General features: G+C 28.7%; 1 protein-coding gene across 1 annotated transcript in view; it reads left to right on the top strand.

Moving 5' to 3' along the window:
• The first annotated feature begins 1,646 nt into the window (after positions 1 to 1,646).
• The window catches only part of LOC107455717 (uncharacterized), a 28,706-nt gene continuing 10,182 nt past the window's right edge, over positions 1,647 to 20,170 (top strand). The window contains exon 1 of the mRNA XM_016073382.3: positions 1,647 to 1,734. The gene's annotated coding sequence lies outside the window, so the exon portion shown is untranslated. The remainder of the gene's footprint in view (positions 1,735 to 20,170) is intronic.

Genomic DNA, 20,170 nt, shown 5'->3' with positions numbered 1-20,170 from the left:
GTATATGCGATATCCCTATAAGACAGCTGCTGGGAAAGGTAACCGTTTCATTTTCTATTGTTAACTAACAGTTGTTCTTGTTCTCTTTGGTGTCAGTTTTGGATTGTTATGTTCAACTGGGGTTTGGCAAAGATCTCACCGATTACTCCGTGGACATCAAAGAGAAAATTATTTTATTTTTGATAGATGAATTTTAGATTGCAAAAATAGTATATTTAATAAAAAGAACTGTCCCATTTTTGTAACTTTAAAATTAAAAATCAGTAAAATTCAAGAACTAGTTTTTGTCTCCTCCGTGGACATGACAATTCCATGGAGGAGAAGACACAGTCAATGTATTAGATAACCATAATACAATTTTAATAATTAAAAAACTATTTTCTTTTAATTGATATTTTTTAAACTGGAGCAAATGTGTTAATTTGCTTGTATTTTTAAAGAAAATCAATTAAGTTTAACTTTTTCTTATCGGAGAAGTAAATATTGGCAATTTTTCTAAATAATTTCTGTGATGTTTAACATTTTTTTTCTCTTCAAATTTTAGGAAAGAAATAGCAAAACCAACATGTAAACAAAGAAAGCAATCAAATGTTCAAATGCAAAAAAGAAGGGAACAGAAAAAACTTAGTATGAGACAAGCTAGACAGAAATTAAAAGAAAACTCTATATTGTTTGAAGAAAGTAAAAAAAAAAAGAGCAAGAAACTTTCAAATCTGTATCAGAAAAAGGTTTAACAGAAAAATCATGATCAAATGTACTTAAATTTCTAGAAATTGATAGAGCAAGCCGTTTGTGCCCAGGGAAAAAAGAAATAATAACAGGAAGAAAAGAGAAAAAACAAAAACGTCATTCGGATGACAGTATTAAATAACTAGAATAAAATGTTCATAAAAGAGTACCCTCAACACACAACTTTCATGTGAAGTCTGAATTTTTATTTCAACAGTCTTTACATTTTAATTTATTAATATTCAGTAAGAGTTACTTAAAAAATTGTACACTTAGGCTAAAAATGGATGTTTCCTTTCATAGCAGCATGATTAATCGGAAGTAGCTCTATCTCTAATAATGAAATATTTTATTATTTACTTATTAATGTTAAACTCATATCAGTTGTACCCAATAATTAATGAATTAGTCTTCATTGACATTTTATATTTTATAACATAAAATTTCTCCTCCGTTGACTATTACATCTCCTCCGTGGACAAGGCAGAATTTAAAATATTTTAAATCTTGTAAAAAATAAAATAGAAAACTTGACCATTATTATAAGGACATATAACAAATATAAATAAAAGCATTTATGTAATTTTTATTTCTTTTTCAATTACTTTAATTTTAGAAAATTATTTATACCTTTTCAATGAGAATGACCCGTAAATACCTTTTGTATATATTTTTAATTAACATTTTTATTTAACTAAATAACGTTAGTTCTGTAGCTTTTCAAAATATTTTGACCAATTATAATTTAAACAGCTATTATAAGATTTTTTTCACTACTCTATTAATTCAGTTATTTTAAAATTATTCTTGTCACATCATTTAAACGAAATCGAGAGATTCCAACTTGTTTTAAACAACTTTTGATTCACGAAGAGAACAGTTAGGCGCATGCGCGAATTCCAGTTTTCGTTTCGCTATGTCGATTCCTCTGTTCTAAGCGAGCAAGTTACATTTCCTTATTTTTCTTGTGAATTACTCAGGTGAATGCAGGGAAACAGTTAAGAGGTAAATTTCTTTTTAATAGTTGCTAATAATTTAGTTTTATTTACTAAAAATAATAATGAATTAAATACAAACATATTAGGCTTTTTTCCCTGTTTTAAATAATTTAAAATAATATACATTTAGCCCTATTTAAAGTTAAGAAATTAATTATAAAAAGTGATAGATTGCGGAAACAAGAATATAATTGTTTTAAAATTGCTACTTTAATTGATGCAAAATTAAGTAGCAAAACATTGCTTTCCTGACTAATTTTAAAATTTTTACAATTTATGTACCAAACAGTGTGGAAATAAAATTTTAATTTTAGTAGAAGAAAAAGAAAGGAAAGGTTCTATTATTTTTAGTATTACCAGGAACAAAGTGGTTTTTATGTTAGAGGCATTGCAATATGATTTAAATAAAATTAACATCGTGGATTTATTTTCAATAAATTTATGGAAGAACTATAAGAGTGGATAATTCTGGTTATTTCATAACAAATTGAATAATTATTTTAAAGAAGGATAAATATGTACTATATATTAAAGTAACTATTTTACGCTAAAATAATAGTTACTTTTTGGATCTCAATTGATTTTTCGTTCACACATTCTGTCATTTGTCAAGGATATAATTCAATAACTCTGCTAATATATATTTGATATTATATGACATTATTTGATAAAATCATGACTATCCAAAATTGGTTTAAAAAGCATTTTTTCTAATTTTGTTGTTGTTGCCTTTTGTTTTTACATTTCTTGAGCATGCCGCCAAAAGTCATTTATCTAATAAGTTATTTATCATCAAATTTGCAATCTTGATGTAGTTCTCTAATTTGGATTATTCAGATGTTTTTAAAAGTTTGCATGTTTTTGCTCTTTGAATCGGCTTAGATAATAAATATTGATATAATTATTATTGTAATAATAATGTATGCAGTTATATATTAATAATATAATATAATTATGAATAATTTAATGATATATAATTATATATTAATAATGAAATATAATTGGTATAAATATTATTATGTTATTGAATGATTAATTGAAATGAGCTATGAAATCTGCTAAAAAGAATTCTTCACTTTTGCCGTTTTTCAGTACAATCAGATCTAATAAATATGATTAAGACATATTGAATATGCTAGGATTTGCCCAAATCATTGACTTTTTTAAGCCATATTAAAAACGGTTAAAATATAAAGAATCTTTAGAACATTTAAAAATATTTTTAGCGTTATTTAAAACGTTCAAATATATATTCAGAAATGGTTGTAATTGAATAAAGAAATACGGGTGCGAAAAATTTTTTTTCTTCTAATAATTAATTGTTCGCCATAAATCTTTTATGTTCATTGCATTGTTTTCGTATAACTAAATTTCTTACAACTAAGTTTTCTAATTTGGTTTCTTTAGATGTTTAAGAAAATTTACCTGTTTCTGCTCTTTAAATCGGCTTAGATAATAAATATGGATATAATTATTATTGTAATAATAATCTATGTAGTTATATATTAATAATATAATATAATGACGTATAATTTAATGATATGTAATGATGATATGCACATATTAATAATATAATATAATTGATATAAATATTATTATGTTATTGAATAATAAATTGAAATGAGCGATGAAATCTGCTAAAAGGAATTCTTGATTTCTGCCGTTTTTCAGTACAATCAAATGTAATAAATATGAATAAAAAATACTGAGTATGCTAGGATTTGCCCAAATCATTGACTTTTTTAAGCCATATTAAAAACGGTTAAAATATAAGGAATCTTTAGAACATTTAAAAATATTTTTAGCGTTATTTAAAACGTTCAAATATATATTAAGAAATGGTTGTAATTGAATAAAGAAAAACGGGTGCAAAATTTTTTTTTCTTCTAAAAATTAATTGTTCACCATAAATCTTTTATGTTCATTGCATTGTTTTCGAATAACTAAATTTCTTACAACTAAGTTTTCTAATTTGGTTTCTTTAGCTGTTTAAGAAAATTTACCTGTTTCTGCTCTTTAAATCGGCTTAGATAATAAATATGGATATAATTATTATTGTAATAATAATCTATGTAGTTAGATATTAATAATATAATATAATGACATATAATTTAATGATATATAATTACATATTAATAATATAATATAATTGATATAAATATTATTATGTTATTGAGTAATAAATTGAAATGAGCTGTGAAATCTGCTAAAAGGAATTCTTGATTTCTGCCGTTTTTCAGTACAATCAAATGTAATAAATATGAATAAAAAATACTGAGTATGCTAGGATTTGTCCAAATCATTGACTTTTTTAAGCCACATTAAAAACGGTTAAGATATAAAGAATCTTTAGAACATTTAAAAATATTTTTAGCGTTATTTAAAACGTTCAAATATATAAAAAAAAAAATGGTTGAAATTGAAAATACGGGCTCACAATTTTTTTTTCTTCTAAAAATTAATTGTTCGCCATAAATCTTTTATACTTATAGCATTGTTTTCTTATAACTAAATTTCTTACAACTAGTTTTCTAATTTGGTTTCTTTAGATGTTTAAAAAAATTTGCGTGTTTCTGCTCTTTGATTCGGCTTAAATAATAAATATTGTAATAATTATTATTGTAATAGTAATCTATGTAGTTATATATTGATAATATATTATAATGATACATAATTATATATTAATAATATGATATAATTGATATAAATATTATTATAATATTAAAGAGTAAATTGAAATGAGCTACGAATGAGTTAAAAGGAATTCTTGACTTCTGCCGTTTTTCAGCACATTCAAATGATTAAATCGTATTGAATATGCTAGGATTTGTCGCTCACTTTTTTATATTTTAAAAACGCTTAAAATGTAGAGAATCTTTAAAACATTTAAAAATATTTTTAAATTGATTTAAAACGTTCAAATATATATTTTTAAAAAAAACGGTTAAAGTTGAATAAAGAAATACGCGCACAAATTTTTTTCCCGATAAATTAATTGTTAGCCATAAGTCTTTACGTTCCTTTTAATTAAACTTGAAATGCTTATTCTTACGATTCAGAAACTTGAACCTTCTTAAAAGTATTAAAATGCAAGAAAAAGGTAGCATATTTGTTTTTTATAAAAGAAGACTTAAATTAAACAACTATACTTTCGTTGGCTTCAATGAAAAATTATTCATTTCAGACAGCGTGAATCACTATATAAATATCCTACACGATGCAAAAAATACTGAAAAATGTATTATTTTTTTTGTAAAAACACAATTCAATGATTTTTTTTTTTAAAAAGTATTTTATCACATTTATAAGTTAAATAAGATAAAAATTATAATAATTAACTTTAAAAATTTATATACGAGATCCTCACAGAAACTGATATTCACAAGCTGTTTTATTGTTTGTATATTAGCACCCTCGTAGAACAGCCGACCCAATTTTAGGGTTTACAACTACTAATGTTCAACTCCATAGCCTTGTAATCTTGAACCCAATCCAGAAGACAAGAGAACTCCTGGATCCAGTATTGGGAGAAATTTGACTTCGTGGAGAACTTTTTTGATAGAACTAAACCGCATTTGCGTTGCATGGAGAGGAAAACCACGAAAACCTTGCACGGTTAGCCTGAAGGTAAGGGGACTCTAGCCCATAATTCGTCTACCACTCAGGATATTTTACGTCAGCAATGTGGTCGGTGTGAGCCGTGTGCGGAATTGGAATTGACCCGTCATCGCTGGGATTCGAACCCGGTTCACCTCATTGGAAGGCAAACTTTCAGTCCCCACCACGGCTCTATCGCTTGTATAGAAAATAACTGTGATTTGAACCGAAAAACTCTTAGGTGGACCGCGAAAGAAACTTTTCTTGTGAGAATAAGCCATGAAGTTTCGAAAACTCTCCATTGCTCATAATTTGTTTTCATTTTAATATTTCTGTTCAGCAATTGGTTTGCTTCTTTTTTCTATACTTTAAATTAAGTAATTTAAATAATTTAAGTATGTAATTAAGTAATTTAAAAAATTTAAGTATGTAATTAAGTAATTGAAATATTTTAAGTATGTAATTAAGTAATTTAATATTTCCGAGGAAAATTCGTGCTCCTCTTAGCATTGAATTTTCCACTTCATTGGAATTTCCAAAAATAGCCCAAAGAATGTCTTAAAATGTGGTTTTAGAAATATGCAGTTTTGTTCCTAACAGATATTTAATATGAATTTTATTTTCTTCCAAATTATTACCCTGTGAAAAGTTGAGCTAATTTTATCCTTATTAAATTGCTGATATTACTACGTGAAAACAATTGATGCGTCTCCATATAGTTTTAAACTTTTTTATAAATAGTTGTTGACAAATAAAAATTGATTGTATCCTTGTCAGCAAGATTATAATTTTTAGAAAAAGTAATTGAGGGTTTTTTTTTTCTTCAAAAAATATAACATACGAAAATAATTAAGGTAAATGCTTTATTTATTTATTTAGTCTTAAAATAATGTTTCAAGTATTTAAGTAGTTTCTTATGTTTTTTTTAAATATTTCTGTAACAAAATATCACGTAAAATATAGGGTTGTCCAAAAAATGCAACGCATGCAGTTTTTCACAAAAATTTATTGTGTAAGAAAATCCAAAAATTCGATGAAAAAAGTTATTATAGTGCTTACTTTAATTGAATAGAAAGTATAATGCGTGAATATTTAGCGTATATAACATGGAAATCATAATTAGCTACCGTGATTGTTGTTACCTTTTGAAAGGTGTCCTCTTAAGCTGTAAAAAAGAAGAATTGAACCAAAACTATTGCTCTAAACCATTTAAAGTTTTTTTAACACTACAGGTATCTCTTATTTCTGTTTAAAATTTTATAAACCGTTTAGCACATCTATCTATAAATTGTTAAAAATCCCTAATAGTGTATACTAGTCGAGCTACTTTAAAAAAATGTTTTCTAGTTACTTATTTTCACAAGAATTGAAGTAGTAATGTTCAAAACAATTTCAAAAAAATTTTCAATTTTTTTTTTTAATTTAGAATATTTGAACGTTTGTTCCTATGGAGCTTTCCAAAAAAAAATATCTATATATCACTCATAAAGTTTCATAAAATTTTTAGTTTCTCTCAATCCAAAATTCAGTGGTCGAACGGTCATTGCCGTTTGGCACCTTTTCCGCTCAGATGAACGCAAATTTTCAACCCCATTGCTTTCCGAGGTCAATTTTGTTTAGATTTTCTCGCTATTTCAAGGGCTTCCGGCTGAAAAATATGCTTAGTATTGTTCATTCATTTTAAATTAAAGATGTTTGCTTAGCTCCTTTCACAAATCTAAAATCTTATTGTTTCCCTTTTTTAAGTACTAAAATTATCTCGGAACTTGTTATGGTGTGTTACAGATTAAAAATATTCAGTTTATCTCATGCTGTGAAACATGAAACTATAGTGTACTTATGAAGAAACACTTTTACCACCAAATTGAGCTCTCATAAGCAATTTGTTGTTGGATCTAAGCACTTATAATGGGAAAAGCTTATACAAAACTCACACATTTTACTTCATTCTGCTTTAAACATTTTTGATTTCGAAATCACCAGTGTTGGTGTTTATATCATTTATTCAACGAGTTGGCTTGAGTTTGTTATTGTCTTCAAAGCTGCTATGTAAGGTGGTCATAAGAACTTGACCTATTTATAGACCTCTAGCGGCCGGTCCGTTCAACAGAATGAGATGAGATTTCAGACATAGTTATACAGAGGTATGAGCTCGAGATTCTGAGAACGGCTGCAAAGTAATGCTTAGTAAGTAGTTAAAAGTACAGAAACTCGAAATTTTCGAATGGCAACACCCACTTTTTTCATCGCAAAATGTCCAGTATATGCAAATACACTAAACAGAGTATGAACGGTATCACAGAAAACAGATGCACTGTACACGACGCACAAGAAGCAGATCTGCTCACGACTAAAAGACACACGATCGAGGCGCACAAATGAAATTGATAGAGTCAAGGCAATGACGTTCGTCAGATATTCAGGGTAGAAATCCTTTAAAAAGTGGGGTGGAAAACTGGAAACATTGGTTCCTCAGTCGGGACTCATGCTGACGAAATGAAAAGAAAATTCGTGGTAAAACTGTTTTATCTATGGCTACGAAAGCCTTGCGTGTTTACTATTGAAATCATATTGTGGCTCAGCAAAGAAACACCTGTAATAGGCCGAACTGTTCCTGTTTTGGAAGTGAATCAAGCACGGCATGATTGGACGACGGAAGTGAATCAAGTGTCTTCAGAGAACAGGCATACTGAAGAGCTCGTGTATTGGATATATCGAAATCAACTGTTTTAAAGCAACTGTACTTCATATGTCTCCATATCGATACCAGTGCTCTCAGATATTGTACGTTGGAGACCATCAACAGCTTAGTAACTTTGAGAATAAATTTTTTATCCAATATGATGATAATAACGACAGTCCTCTTTGAGTATTGTGAACAGGAGAGGTCCATTTTACCCAAACTGGCAACGTCATTGTCAACATCAAAAGATTTTGTGCACTAGGTGGACACGAATCTTCATGCTGTGTTACCAGTAAATTTACATGACGCCAAAGTTACTATGTGGTGTGACATTTCAGGCGCAGTTGATCTCTTTTGATTATGTTTGTAACATGCTCTGTGACAGGCTGACGCTATGCAGCTATTACATCATACTAGAATTGCTGCAGGCGAAATGCACTGAGTGATATCGTTTGGGTGCAAGATGGTGCATCTCCACACATTGGGATGTCTGTTCACAGGGTCACATTTTTGGTAATCGTGCCATCTCACACCATTTCCGTGGCCTCCACGATCAACCGACTTCACTCTTGTGGATTTCTGGTTCTCTGAAATCCAGAATGTACAATCCTCAAACTTTGTTGTATTTGAAAGACTCTATAAAACGTGAGATTGCATCATGCCACGCTGCTTTCGGATTTATTTTCCACAGTCTCCCGGACACTTTGGGGGCACACGTAGAAAATTTGTAATTCAAATAAACTTTATGATCGGTGTTGTCACCACTGATCGTTGTTTTACCTCTCTCAAGTTTTCTCCGTGCGCCACGATTGTGTATTTTTTAGCCATGCGCAACGTTTCTTGATGAAAAAAAAATGAATGTTGCGAGTTTCTGTATCATTTATAATCATACCCAAAAGCGCCTCTCACCTCTGAATATCTATATCAAAAATCTCATATAATGAGGATATTTTAATTCTCTGTAAACTGTATTAAATAACTTTATAATGTATACTTTCTTTCTTCTTCGGTTCTGTTAAGCCTAGTTCGAATTTGTCTTAATATTCTCTCTGTGCTACTAATTTTATTTTATCAATTAGAGTACACAAATTTATTTTAAGTACTAATTTAATATTTTAAGTACTAACTTATTTTAACAGTTAGTGTATATATCTATCCTAAATTCTTGCTTTCTATTGTTTCGTAAAAATAACTTTATTGGCTCTTTTCTTACTGTAATTATAAATAATAGTGTTATTGTATAACAAAGCTAGTATTTTATACCAAGTAGCGTAAAAGATCATTCTTGGTGTTTTACTACGCCAGGAACTGTCCTTGATTTTGTACCACTTTCAGCTTAAATAGTTGCCACTATTTTTTGATGTTAAAATACATTAAAATTCATAAAGGGTTTTTGACGAGAGCACTTTTTTTTTTGCCTTCATTTCGTCAAATAAGGATCTTCTTTTATTTAAGGAACCAATAGTTCCCTGCCTATTTTGACTCATCACTATTATTCCAAGATCCATTCTTATATTATAAGCACATAAAATTTTGATTGAATTTGCTTTTGTTTACAAAGTAATTATTTAAACAAAATAAGTTAAAAATGAATAATATTAGAGAAGTATTACAATGTGGGTCACTTTTTTTTCATGATCTTTGCTGGACCCTTTCAATGTTCTGGAAAAAATCTGATAAACAAATTACTTTGTGCAATACATCGAAGCTTCTTTTTCTATATGCTTGGAAATTAATTTAACAGAATAACAATTTTTTAAAAAAGAGATTCTCACAATGAAAGCATTGACGATTAATTAAGAAGCCTTCTTTAAAAGCCTTTTTAAATGAGACACATTACAATTACAAAACAAATGTCTACTTAAAATAAATTTACCACAATTAATCGGAGATTTTAATTAGAACGAAAATTTAAAAGAAAGACATTAGATTTCAGTAAGCTTTAGTACAGTTTTGTGACTATTTGATTCGAGGGAATATTGTTTCATGATCCAATTGTGAAGAAATACACTATGAAAATGCCATAGAATTTGAAAATTCAAATTTATCACTATTTTAAGTAATAATTAAAAATAACTAACAATGTTAATTAAAACTAATATATTAATTATTTTCTATAAAATATATATAATCTCATTTATGTGTTTACTTACTTCAAAGTAAAAAACGTATATCCTACATGGAACTCAACATAAATTATTCTCCAATGAACAAAATTCAGACTTCAATTAAATATGTGTTTTTAATGATGCGATTAGAAACTTTTAACAAAATAATACAACCGCTATAATAGTTGTAATGAACTTTTTCAGTGGTCCCATTTAGTTCCTTATCTCAGGCTGAGTTATCTTAACCTAAAACCTCGAGCTGAGCTTAACCTTAAGTTATCTGGGGATATTAACTTACGTTATTTTATACGATTATAGTGGAGAGCTGAAAAATTGGTATTCGTTTAGAGTAGTAGACTCTAATTTCAGCTTTAAATTTGCAAAAGCAGCTCCTGAAACTGAAAAACTGAACAAAACTCACTTTCCAAAAACTATTTCTTTAGAGAAATTGAAAAGATTTGTAGACTTTTAAAGAAGTTGAGTGGAAAAAGAAAAGTGAATAATTCTTCACTAAAACTTAAAATTCTTAGTGAAAATTGCTTCTTTTTTATATTTAATCAGTTCAAATAAATTGTGTACTATTTTAACAAGGGTATTTTCATACTCTTAAAAAATCATTTTTTATACCGGTACGTACATGATTTGGGCAACCTTATAAATAAATTACAAGCTTCAAACTATTGTAAACAAATAAAACTGACTTCAGGGAAATTATATTGAAAAAAACCCAATTATCTTGAAAACACTTTTCCACGAGAGCAAAAGCAATCTCTATTTATATCAGCATTTTTCGAAGGGATACTGTTAAACCATGCAATTGTGTAGTTTTAAATAGAAACCATAAATCACTTTATGTCCTCGTTTTAAATTTTATGAAAACTTTAAAAATTCTATCAAATTAGTATTCGTCCTATTCTCAATCCTAAATTTTCCATCATTCCTGAAGCTTTCAAATGACATTCTATCATCAAAAGTTTGTTATGCACACACACACAAAAAAAAGAAAGAACATCAAGAAAAACAAAATCCAAAATGAAATGGCATGGACCCTTTCTGTCTTGTTTGAAGCGTAACTATGAAATAAAAGAATTTAGGTGATATGAATCATCGCTTGATTAAGCTAAAAAAATAAGTTAGAAAACGTCAACTTTAATTCGCTATTAAAACATTTACAACGTTTTTAAAAAAAAATAATAATAATAATAAATATGAGCGCTGAATTCAAATGATTAACCAGAAGATCATTGACCTCCTGAACCCCAGCTAATCAACAAAATGTGATTTTTGCTAAGAAATATGTAGCTTACACCAACTCTTAAACGCGATGGAAAAAAGAATAATTAAATGTATAAAAGTTTTTTCAATTAATTTTAATTGTTACATAAAAAATGAAAAAAAAAATTTATATTTTTTTATATAGAATTATATTTTTATGGTGTTACTTAATTTATTGGACTTAAATAATAAGATATTTATAAAAATTAAATAATAAGATACAATAAGATAAGGGATTAAATAATAAGATGTAAAATTGTTCCGAAGGTTACTTCAATCGAATTTTTTACCTATCTTTTATTGTAATTAAAGACTTCTAATGAACGATGTAAATCCAATTACAGTTTTACATAGACTTTGTGTTAGATCTAAAGCAGTGTTTCCCAAAGTGTGGTACGCGTATTCCCAGGGATACGGGAACAGTTTAGCGGGGGTACGCGTTCTTATGCGAAATATCTTGCAACAAACGAAAATTTCAAGAAATTTCATTTAAAAACAAAGCTAGCCGTGAAAATTTACGATTACGTATTTTTCTATTTGCTTTTTTTTTTGCAGAGTTCACTGTTAATAATTAGTGGTGTCAACAGCCAGCTGTAATTGTTAAGTTTTCTAAAAATTTTTATTATAAAAAATTACTCATTTTTATATTAGTGGTACACAACGTTACGAAAATTTTAGAAAGGGTACACAAAAATCATTAGTTTGAGAAACATTGATCTAAAGTAATAAAATTATATCGAATATTGGACGGTGGGTCTAAAGAGGCTAAAAAACTAGTTTTGTTTATCCACATTTATGGAGTCACCGTGGAAGTAGTGAATTGCCGGAAAATCATTCGAATGAAAAAAGGATTTCTCTTTAAAATGGTTTATCAATTAAAACCATTGTAACCTTTTAAAGGTCTCTTCACGAATTCCTTTCCGCTTCGTCGATTTTCTCTAAAACAGATTCAGTTCACTACATATTTCCCTCCGGTCTCGTTCTTTTCCCTCACCTTTCTCTCAGTCAACGGCACTTTAACGTCACGACATTATCATATTTACAATTAAATTAATTATACACTTAGAATTAATTATACCTATGGAAAAGTAAACTACTTTCGGACCGTTAAATATCTTAACTATTTCTCCGAAGGCTCTCAAAAGTTTAAAACAGCTCATTCTGAATGAATGTATGCTGTAAATCATTGTTTCCCAAAGTGTGGTACGCGTACCCCCAGGGGTACGGGTACAGTTCATCTGGGTTACTCGTTCTTATGCGAAATATCTTGCAACAAACGAAAATTTCAAAACATTTTATTTAAAAACAAAGCTAGCCATGAAAATTTACGATTACGGTATTTTTCTATTGGCTATTTTTTGCAGAGTTAACAGTTAATAATTAGTGGAATCAACAGCCAGTTGTGATTTTTAACTTTTGCGCAATTTTTTTTTTTTTTTTTTTATCACAGCAAAAACAATATCATCCTTCTCACTGAGGCAAATAAACTTATTAACAAAACTTTGTACCAAAAAAAGAAAAATAAACATATTTTAAAAAATGCATTCATTTTTTTTATTAGTGGTACACAGCGTTACGAAAAATTTAGAAAGGGTACACAAAAGTCATAAGTTTGGGAAACACTGCTGTAAATACACAACTAAAGCAATATACTTTTATCTCGATAGTCATTGAAGACATTAGATTATCTAAAATAATAAATTTATAAGAAAACTATCGGCAATACGTTCCTGACTATCTCTTATTTCACCTTTTCCATAAATACTTTAATAATTGAAAATTATTCTAAGAGTAAATAAATAAATACTTAATTTTTTATAGTTAAAAATCTAGACTTGTACGTTACTTTTTCGGATTCGTATCAAAGCAATCAATTAAAGTTTTTCACTCAATACTATAACGTTTGCGTATTACCGTCTTATTTAAACTCTTATTTTGTTAACATCAAGACACTATTTAAAAGATTATTTTGGTGTGGCCATTTTGATTGATATTTTTTAAGGTATATATTGAAAATTTGTGCAATAAATTATGTTGACATCAATTTATTCTAAAATGAGAATAATGGTTGCCCAAGAATCAGTCTAAAGTGGCACTTCCTTGAAATAAACGTTTCCCCTTGGTGGAAATACTAGACGTCGATCTGGGAAACATTCATGAGGATGCCATTACAATTTTGATTCTATTGCCGGTAGAATATTTCCCTCTTTCTAACTGCAACTAATAATGTCTCACGATGCTCCGAAAGTTTTTTTAATTTATTTTATTTTAAAACAATGCAAAAAATATTAAATTTACTCCGATTCACAAAGTTATATTTGTAATACTAAAAATTTTTTCTCTTTATTTTATAGAAAATGTGAAAAATTATATAAAACTAGAACTCACTGATTTTTTTTTTTTTTGTTCTCATGCTTTTTTCAATTTAAAAAATTTAAATTAAGCACGATATTTATTATCTTTTCATGTTTTAAAATTTTCATATTGTTATAGATGTAAACTTTTGTCATAAATGTTTAGCTCAGTAGCTTCAATTCAATGATTGAATAAGTGAAAATATCAGTTAACCCATTTTTGGGTTCTCAGCTATCCTCAGCTACTCCCTAGCTTTGAAAATTTATACTCAACCCAGAAAACAAGAGAACTCCTCAACAAACTATCTTCGGCATTTTTCTGGAATGAACCAGCGGTTGCATAACATGGTTAGCCCGGCAGCAACAGGACCCAATTTTCAGTCTATCAGTAAGGTCGATTAGCCATCGCTAATGTGACAACATCCAGAGACATTGTGGTTCGTATTAGCGATTTTTGAAACATTTTCTGGGTTGCTTTGTGTGAGCAAATTATGAATTATTTAACTCCTTTTGCATTAATGATGAGAAACAAAATATAATCTCATATACAAATTAAAAATGAAAGCAGCAATTGTCTCTTTTTTACCGCTATATCAAGTTCATCATACATATTTTTGATCTATCAATCATCATTAATTAATTTTTTTTTTAATTTATCAGTCCATCAATGCTATCAGATGCGGGTAAATATGATTTATTTGAAGTTATCCCTTATTGGTGTGAATTACGTGAAAATTATCGAAATAAATAACTTAATATGATACGCAATTTTATTGACATCTTTTATATCTATCACTTTGAAAGAATACTATAGTTTTTCCTAGTTTCTTCTTAATCTTTTAAATTACAATTGTATAGCAAAAAAGTGATCACTAATGTAAACACTAAAAAAATTAATCATATTTGTTGCAAAATTATAATAATAATAATATTAACTTAAAATAAAGCTGCCAGAAAGCTTCAATAGTTTGAATATCTTTTACATAACGTTAAAAGTTATGAAAATACGAAAAATATCAGAAATTTATCAAGTTCGAAATGTTTCTTTACTTTTAACACACTGTTTTTTTAAACTGTTGCTTATCAGCACTAAAATTTCATCTGTGAAATATAGCCCTGGAGACAAACTTTGCTATGGGGAATTTATAGAGACTCCGAGTTCAAAACGTTTAATTTCAAAAGTGTCTGACTTCAAAGCGTTTCTGTAATCCATCTTCAGTCTAGTGTTACATCCTGAACTACAAGCGGGTAAATAACTAACTCTTAATTCCGGGGAAAATATGAATACATCATTTTACAAAACAAAACTTACACGTCATCCCTAAATATTCAGTTGCCAATGGCGAGTTATATATATAATAAAGCAAACCATCCTTTTAGAAGAAAAAATCTTTGTGCTCCCCTGCCTTAAATTTCTTTCAGGCTATGCCAATGTAGTTCACTCACTGTCTGTGACATACCGGCTCATTATATTTAATAAGGGTTGAAGAAATATTCAATTGTAAACATATTTTTAAATAAGAAAATATAAAATGTGAGCGAAAATCGTGGCAACTACTTTACACCGAACATTCTTGGCGTTTCACTATGCCAGTTTTTGGTTCTACAACACTTCGGTTTAACTGTTTGTGGTCTTAAGATACACTTAAATTTTTTACAGTTGCAAAGGGTTCAAATAACCTGGTTTATTCCCGGAAATACACTGGGTTTTCTGGTTCATTCCCGAGTATTCAAAGCCATTTTACAGTCAGGAGTGGTTTTGTTGCTGTCGTGTATGTTGTGATATAACAACAATTCCGGATGTTTGTTTCTATTTTAAAAAAATATTCAGTGTCTTTTGAACGAACTTTTAGTTAGTAAAGTAATTAAAAAAGGAATACAATAAAGTTAAAATTACATATATTACTAAACTGTTTATACGAGTAGATTGTTTATTTATATTGTACATATCTTATAAAAATCCCTTCATTCAAATTGGTAATGGTCAAAAATCGCCGAAACTTCGAGTTTATTATTCCCCAATATTCTCTGTTTTTTTTTTTTTTTTTTTTTTTTTGGTTCCGGTTTTGATTTTTTCCCCATCTTTCAAAAACGGAAGACTTTTTACATCACTGGTATTATGTCATAGTTCAAGTGGTGGTGGAAAATTATAAAAAAAAAAAAAAATTTATTCCACTTTTCAAAGATTTTGTAAACATTATATAGTAACGCGATTCCTTAGAATTTCTAAACACAAAAATTGACAAAAAAATAATAATAAATTTCCTTTAAATTGTCAAAAAAAAAGTAATAATAAAAAACTAAAAAAAAAAAAAAATTAAAAAAAATGATTCAACGAAGCGAGACACATTGGAAGATAGAAGAGACTGGAATTCATTTAAAAAACAACAAATGTGTTTCTACCTCAAGGTCAACAATCAGAAAATTAAAAAAAAAAATCATGTAGCATATAAAAGAAAGTGTGATTTAAACAATTGTTTTGGTCAAACGGAAATGTTCTGCTTCGGTTAATAACAATTGAACGGATCTTTACTGTTTATTTATTTATAAAGGATGTTGACCTAAGTGGATGTTTCTATATTTCAATCGAAGTTTTTTTTTAGAAAAGGTAATATACCTTTTTCATACTAAAAATTAATATTATTTTGTGGACAGTGAGTAAAACAGGCGAATATCCTCAATAACTTTTCATATAATAATTGGATTTTCATTTACTATGATTCAATCGTAATGGTTTGAGGGCTAAACCTTAAATATGTTAATCAATTAGTGCAGACGATATTTTAAAATACGAAATCAGACGCAAAACATACTTTATCATAAAAACGTAAACGTAGTTATTCACGAAATGTAGACGTAGTTATCACTTGGTTGTACAATTATTATGGACAACGACCCTAATTAATTTAACAAAACATTTATTAGACAAATACTGGACAGAACAATGAATAGAAATGAGGAGGCCATCGGATGCATCCGTCTCATACCTTTTCACATGAATGTCTAACAGCTCGCTGGTTCAAAACTAAAACGACACTTCTGCACTCGCTTCTCATTCAAATAACATGAGAAGTGAGTGCAGAAGTTTGTTAGTTTTGAACCAGCGCGCTGTTTTAAATAGAGATTCTGAGGTGCGGGGTGCGAAATGAGGTGAGTCGTGAGGTGCATGCCGTGAGTCGTGAGAGGGAAAGTACGCTTCCTACAATATTGATACTAATCTGAGTTTAAATGCGCAAAAAAAAAGTAATTAAATAAAAATAAATAGCAAGCACCATGAATATTTTTTGATCTATAAAAGACGTACAATCTTAATAATTCTTATCCTTAAAAATGTTTATTATTTAGTAATACGACCCAAAATTACTCCTTCTCTGTAAAAACATGGATTTGAATTCTCAAAAATCACAATCTGGAAAGAAGAGTCAGGAAAATAGACTAAGATTCATATTAATTTCACTTTTCGCGTATTTAGCTATATTTCAAGAACTTTTTAAGCGGATAGAAAAATTTTTGCGAACAATTATAAAATTCCTTCTCCAAAGATAATCTCATATATAACAAATCATTAATATTATTTTATTAATTCATTTAACAATAGTCGAAAGTATTTTGAACTTTTAGGTCATTTTAAAGTATTCAATTTTAATTGACATAATACAAAGTTTTCGCCGAAAAGTTCTTAAGAAATCAAATATTAAATAGGTAGGAGATTGATCGAAATTTTATTCCACGTAATATTCCATAGCCTTTTTACATGTAAAATTTTTACACGTACTGGTAAAATTCGTTTGTCCAAATGTAATACGTAATCCTTGTAAAAAATAATTTGTAATAATTATTATTTTTCTTTAACTATAATAATAAAATGAAACATAGCGTATACAACATATTTAAGTAATTTTAATACACAAATCAAATAGTTTTTGAGTTGTCCAATTTTAAAATTTGTTATTTTAAATTACGTACTTTAAAATGATTAAAATTTTTGTATACTTTGCAATCCAAAAGTTTTTTATTTATTAGCAAATAAATCAATAAGAAGATATAAATAATTATAAGAAATGGTTTTTCCATTGAGTTTTCTTTGGGCAAACTAATTTCATAATTGCGTTCAAAAAAATTTTCGATTCATTTAAAGAATTCTCGAGACATGCACAAAAAAATAAATAAATAAAACAAGTAAAAATTTAAAAAAAGAAATTACCATGAAGGATATCTTCCTCTATTAAAATTTTATTTTCCAGAGTGCGCTGTTATACATCATATTGAGAGAATCTGACGGGAAAAAATAATTATTCTGAAAAAGTACGTTTTTGTGCAGGATTTCGTCATTTAAAATAATTAATTATCAGATGGATGGCGTTTTCAATATAACAACAATTTCGTGCTCTTGACCTGTTCTACTTCCGGTTAGAATTAGTTATTTACAGATATAATGTTATAAAAGGTGACTCTAGATTTATAAAGAACTCGTTTTACCTTTTTTTACTTGCTTTTTACTGTTTGTTCCTGTTATAAGCCATGCACAATCATGCATTAGTGTTAGCATATTGTTCGAGCAGCGAGATTAAGTTTATTTTGCAAATTATCATTTAAGTTTAAATTTCGAAGTTGGTATAGTGTTGACAAGGTAATAACCAGGGCTAAAGAGAATAGAAGGGCTAGTTCACTCCGCTCTTAGAGCTGAAGCTACGATTTCCCTCCTCATGACGTCACTGTGTCCACAGATCTCGGAAGATCGCACGAAAAAATATTATGATAACTTTGCATCTTTCTCTTTGTAAAAATAAGTTTGACTTTTTCTGGTTATTAGCTTTCAAACTTTACGTAATTAACACACTATTTCCATTCATAAACATAGTTCAAAAAAACTTTCTTGGCCATTATATTAAAAAAATACCATTTTAAACTTATAAAAATATTTTACTAGTTGGCGAAAATGACACTATAAATACTTTATTTTAAAAAAGTTCAGTTTTAACTTTATTAAGAAAAATGAAAGCATATATCGACACTTTTTTATCTACACATTCTATTATAACAATAAGTTGAGTTAAATTTAGAATCGCCGATTTTAAAATATGCCCTTAATAGCAATTTGTTCATACTTAATCATTAGGAAACATCAAACTAGATGTAGTAGAGGAGATGGCTCTCCTGCTTCGGTAGCCCGACGACCTGACGCGAAGTCGAGCACTTTACGGTAGAACAGTTTAACGAGGACCCATACCGCACACCCTCGGTCCCTACGCAGACTGATCCAAGTGGTCACCCACTCGCACACCGACCGCAGCCATTGATGTTTGACTTCGGAGATCTGATGGGAACCGTGTCTTAATGATCAGTCCACTGTGGGACCCAGCCAGATGGAAAACCCATGTTTTGAGTAGAGCAGAAACAATTTCTACTTTCTTAAAACTAAATTGAAAATCATGGGATGCTTCGAAAAACTACGCAGAATTTTAGGCGATGATTGTAGTTTACACTCTAAAAAATTTCACTGATACATTACTGTCAGTAATCGGCAAAATGAGCTCCAATCACTTACCGTCAAAATTAATTTATGCCCGTAAAGCTACCTTGCCCATACAAGTACAGGTCTGCTCGTAAACTTTTTCTTTTAAAATATTTGGTCACTCACTGTGTTGTGCTTGGAAAAGTTATATTCAGTTGTGGCTTTGTTGACCGTGGAATGAGACAATAGTGAAGTGTTGAGGAACAAGAGATTACCTGGTCACCTATGTAGAGGGAGAAAGATGTTCTTTGACTCCAGCTAGGTTCGAACCGGGGATCATTATGTCCCGTAACACGATGATATAACAAACATGGAAGAAAGCTTACATCACTGAATTGAGTTGTCTCATAACATAATAACTGTAAAAATAATGACATAATAACTGCTTTAGAGCAAAATCTCCAAATATATACAGTAATATTCACAAATTGAGGAAATATTCGCTTGGAGATTTTCCCGAGAAACAGTTTCGTTAAAAAAGAAGAAACTTTACAGAGTGGAATAACTAATTATTAAATTAACCTTCTGATACTCCAATATATTGGACCTTGGACAACAGTTGGTATAATTTAATCACATTCTGTTCTATGCCTATGTCCGAATAAAAATATAATTGAATTTATAGTCTTGGGGTTTTTAATGACAAAAAAATTGTAAGCAATTTGAGTACTTATTTTTTTAGTCTAGGGTATTTCGTTTCATGAATAAAAGAAACACACTATAAGAATATCCTGCTCAAGGCAAAAAACGCCAAGATTTATCAATTTTATGCACTAGTTGAAGGTAACAAAAGAGGCTAATTTTAAGTTTAATTTATTGCTTTTTTAAATATTTTATCGCATTTATTTTCTTCTACTAGATATTTCTTAATAAAAATCATATTGAAGTTTATGAAGTATAAATTTTTTCAA

The sequence above is a fragment of the Parasteatoda tepidariorum genome, chromosome X1 (assembly GCF_043381705.1).
Source record: "Parasteatoda tepidariorum isolate YZ-2023 chromosome X1, CAS_Ptep_4.0, whole genome shotgun sequence".
In the NCBI taxonomy this organism is placed as follows: Eukaryota; Metazoa; Arthropoda; class Arachnida; order Araneae; family Theridiidae; genus Parasteatoda; species Parasteatoda tepidariorum.
Note: the sequence above shows the minus strand (reverse complement) of the source record. Positions and strands in the feature narration are given on the sequence as shown.